The 5,404-nt window shown below is 36.7% G+C and overlaps 1 long non-coding RNA gene across 1 annotated transcript; it reads left to right on the forward strand.

The window, feature by feature from the left end:
* Positions 1-317: 317 nt before the first annotated feature.
* Positions 318-5,164, forward strand: LOC133536984 (uncharacterized). Its single transcript, XR_009802590.1, has 2 exons — positions 318-529; positions 4,931-5,164. It is a non-coding gene; the product is annotated as an uncharacterized LOC133536984 (long non-coding RNA).
* Positions 5,165-5,404: the final 240 nt, after the last annotated feature.

A 5,404-nucleotide genomic window follows, 5' to 3' on the forward strand; every position in this document is an offset into this window, starting at 1 on the left:
ACTCATTCATCCGCGGCCCTCGCTCGGCGGGCACAATGGCGTGCTCGGTGGCAGGCACAATGGCGCGTGGGAGGCGTTGGTGCTATCGGCGTTATCGGCGCTTCAGCACCCGTAAGGTCGCAGGGTGTGTTGACGCCCTGATAAGACAACTTCAGACGTGTCACTTCCTGTTTACGTGGTCATTAGGGCGGTTGCTACTCGCATCGTGTGTGTGTGTGTGTGTGTGTGTGTGTGTGTGTGTGTGTGTGTGTGTGTGTGCAAGGTGAGTGATCCTGTTGTTGTTTGATGTTCCCCCCACAGGAAGTGGTTAGAAAAGAGCTCCAGAGATGGCGGTCAATACCGCCGCCACACTTCCCCAAGGCCCCCGACTGCTACACAAACACGCATACACACACCAACGCCCATCTGGTGTCCATATCTGACATCTTGTCCACCAAGCTTGCATGCCTGATGAAGCTGGAGGAGGACGGGGGCGGAGTTTCCTGTAGGTGTGACAACTGCTCACTTCCTGTGTGCCTACCAATCACAGGTACTTATGTACACAGTACATATACTACTATATACACAGTGCATATACTACTATATACACAGTACATATACTACTATATACACAGTACATATACTACTATATACACAGTACATATACTACTATATACACAGTACATATACTACTATATACACAGTACATATACTACTATATACACAGTACATATACTACTATATACACAGTACATATACTACTATATACACAGTACATATACTACTATATACACAGTACATATACTACTATATACACAGTACATATACTACTATATACACAGTGCATATACTACTATATACACAGTACATATACTACTATATACACAGTACATATACTACTATATACACAGTACATATACTACTATATACACAGTACATATACTACTATATACACAGTACATATACTACTATATACACAGTGCATATACTACTATATACACAGTACATATACTACTATATACACAGTACATATACTACTATATACACAGTACATATACTACTATATACACAGTACATATACTACTATATACACAGTACATATACTACTATATACACAGTACATATACTACTATACACAGAGAACATATACTAATATATACACAGTACATATACTACTATATACACAGTACATATACTACTATATACAAAGTACATATACTACTATATACAAAGTACATATACTACTATATACACAGAACATATACTAATATATACACAGTGCATATACTACTATATACACAGTGCATATATTCCGATACACACAGAACATATACTAATATATACAGTACACAGTACATATACTACTATATACACAGCACATATACTAATATATACACAGTACATATACTATTATATACATAGTACATAAACTACTATATACAAAGTACATATACTACTACATACAGAGTACACATACTACTATACACAGCACATATACTACTCTACACACAGAACATATACTAATATATACACATTACATATACTACTATATACACAGTACATATACGACTACATATACAGTACATATACTACTATGTACACAATATATATACTACTAGAACACAGTACATATACTTCTATATACAGAGTACATATACTACTATATACACAGTACATATACTACTATATACACAGTACATATACTACTATATACACAGTACATATACTACTATATACACAGTACATATACTACTAAATACACAGTACAGAGATAGGGTGAGAAGCTCTGCCATCCGGGAGGAACTCAAAGTAAAGCCGCTGCTCCTTCACATCGAGAGGAGCCAGATGAGGTGGTTCGGGCATCTGGTCAGGATGCCACCCGAACGCCTTCCTAGGGAGGTGTTTAGGGCACGTCCAACCGGTAGGAGGCCACGGGGAAGACCCAGTACACGTTGGGAAGACTATGTCTCCCGGCTGGCCTGGGAACGCCTCGGGATCCCCCGGGAAGAGCTAGACGAAGTGGCTGGGGAGAGGGAAGTCTGGGTTTCCCTGCTTAGGCTGTTGCCCCCGCGACCCGACCTCGGATAAGCGGAAGAAGAAGGATAGATGGACACAGTACATATACTACTATGTACACAGTACATATACTACTATATACACAGTACATACACTACTATGTACATAGCAGTGACGTGCGGTGAGGTTCATGGCTGGTGAGGCACTGACTTCATCACAGTCAGATTTACAAACATATGAACCCTAAAGAGTATCTTATTCACCATTTGATTGGCAGCAGTTAACAGGTTATGTTTAAAAGCTCATACCAGCATTCTTTACACATACAAACTGTAGCACACAAAAAAGCACATTTAATTTAAAAAAAAATGTTATTATGGTCTTACCTTTACTTATAAATGAAGTCAATGCGCCGCTCCTTCTGAACAAAAACATCGATAACTTGTTTGTAGAGCTTTCCCTTATTTTTCTTCAGTTTTAAAAGTCTCTCTGTCTTGATGGAGATCACTGTATGAAGCAAACCTTTTAGCTCCGGCGTTGGTCTTCCTTTAATTATTATCTCCTGCTTCGATTGAAAGTCCAGTTTACAAAACTGTTCTATTTTAGATATGTAATCATCCGTGTAAAAAGTCCAGGGGAGAGGAAAAAATAAAACACACACGCTGATCACTCTTGCTGCTTGTTGTCACTTCTTCTGCAGCCGAGTTGTTGCAAGAATGATCTCTGGGATCACTAGCGCCCCCTGTCACCAGGAGGCGGGAGAACAGGTGCCTCACACAGTGCGTCTTCGCAGCCGTTTTATGATTGCCCAGCACAAGAAATAAGTTACACACATACAGTTGTTGACAAAATACACTGTACATTATATGCCTCAGCAAACTAAACTATGGAAATGTATAATATAATTCATATAGCAATACGGCTCAAGTGGCTGCGACTCACCGCAAGTCTCTTCTCAGTATTTGAATGGCAAATGTGAAAATTCAGCGATTTTGAATAACATGAATCCAAAACTGGTGAAATTCAATGGAAAAAAAACTTTATAAAGTATAATCACTGGATACATATAACAATTTAATTAATACTTTTTATTTTTACATCTTTTTTCTTTCCATGATGGCACGTCACTGGTACAAAGTACATATACTACAATGTACACAGTACATGCACTACTATATACACAATACATATACTACCATAAACACAGTACATATAAATAAATAAATAATGATAAATGGGTTGTACTTGTATAGCGCTTTTCTACCTTCAAGGTACTCAAAGCGCTTTGACACTACTTCCACATTTACCCATTCACACACACATTCACACAATGATGGAGGGAGCTGCCATGCAAGGCGCCAACCAGCACCCATCAGGAGCATGGGTGAAGTGTCTTGCTCAGGACACAACGGACGTGACGAGGTTGATTCTAGGTGGGATTTGAACCAGTGACCCTCGGGTTGCGCACGGCCACTCTTCCACTGCGCCACGCCGTCCCATATGCTATTATAAACACAGTACATATACTACTATATACACAGTACATATACTACTATATACACAGTACATATACTACTATATACACAGTACATATACTACTATATACACAGTTCATATACTACTATATACACAGTACATGTACTACTATATACACAGTACATATACTACTATATACACAGTACATATACTACTATATACACAGTACATATACTACTATATACACAGTACATATACTACTATATACACAGTTCATATACTACTATATACACAGTACATGTACTACTATATACACAGTACATATACTACTATATACACAGTACATATACTACTATATACACAGTACATATACTACTATATACACAGTACATATACTACTATATACACAGTTCATATACTACTATATACACAGTGCATATATTACTATACACACAGTGCATATACTACTATATACACAGTACATATACTACTATATACACAGTGCATATACTACTATATACACAGTACATATACTACTATATACACAGTAGATATACTACTACATACACAGTACATATATTACTATATACTACTATATACACGGTACATATACTACTATATACACAGTACATATACTATTATCTACACAGTACATGTACTACTATATACACAGTACACATACTACTATACACACAGTAAATATACTACCATATACACAGTACATATATTACTATATACTACTATATACACAGTAAATATACTACTATATACTACTATATACACAGTGCATATAGTACTATATACCACGATATACACAGTACATATACTACTATATACTACTATATACACAATACATATACTACTATAAACACAGTTCATATACTGCTATGTACACAGTACATATACTATTATCTACACAGTACATGTACTACTATATACACAGTAAATATACTACTATATACACAGTACATATATTACTATATACTACTATATACACAGTAAATATACTACTATATACTACTATTTACACAGTACATATACTACTAAATACTATGTTATACACAGTACATATACTACTATATACTACGTTATACACAGTACATATACTACTATATACACAGTACATATACTACTATATACTACGTTATACACAGTACATATACTGCTTCATACACAGTACATATACTACTATATGCAGTACATAGACTACTATATATAAAGTACATATACTACTATATACACAGTACATATACTACAATATACACAGTACATATACTACTATATACACAGTACATATACTACTATATGCAGTACATATACTACTATATACACAGTACACAGGTATAATAAATTTAAACATAGTATGTACACACTATATACTGACTACTATATACACAATGTATTAACCACATATATGTACAGTTTATTGCAACTTATTTGTTGTCCTTGTCTCCAAAAGGACGACGGAGAAAGATGTGGAACATTGTGAACATTCTGTGCTGAGACACCAGCTCTTTGTTAGTCATGGAGGGAGGGGGTGATCTACATTAGAACAAAACACCAGCTGGGTCTCTCATCGATGCACTGTCTCTCTCTGTGTGTGTGTGTGTGTGTGTGTGTGTGTGTGTGTGTGTGTGTGTGTGTGTGTGTGTGTGTGTGTGTGTGTGTGTGTGTGTGTGTGTGTGTGTGTGTGTGTGTGCGTGTGTGTGTGTGTGTGTGTGTGTGTGCGCGTGTGTGTGTGTGTGTGTGTGTGTGTGTGTGTGTGTTTGTGTGTGTTAGCAGAAGTGTTGCTAAGCTAGTTAGCACTTCAAGATGAGATTGAAGAGAGCAATGGGATGTTTTGATCACGTTTCTCATCACATGATGTTCTCCAAGGTCGTCTGCTTTTCATGATAACAATTTGCTCTTGAAATGGCATGTCTCATCTCATGTC

Source organism: Nerophis ophidion, linkage group LG18, assembly GCF_033978795.1.
Source record: "Nerophis ophidion isolate RoL-2023_Sa linkage group LG18, RoL_Noph_v1.0, whole genome shotgun sequence".
NCBI lineage: Eukaryota > Metazoa > Chordata > Actinopteri > Syngnathiformes > Syngnathidae > Nerophis > Nerophis ophidion.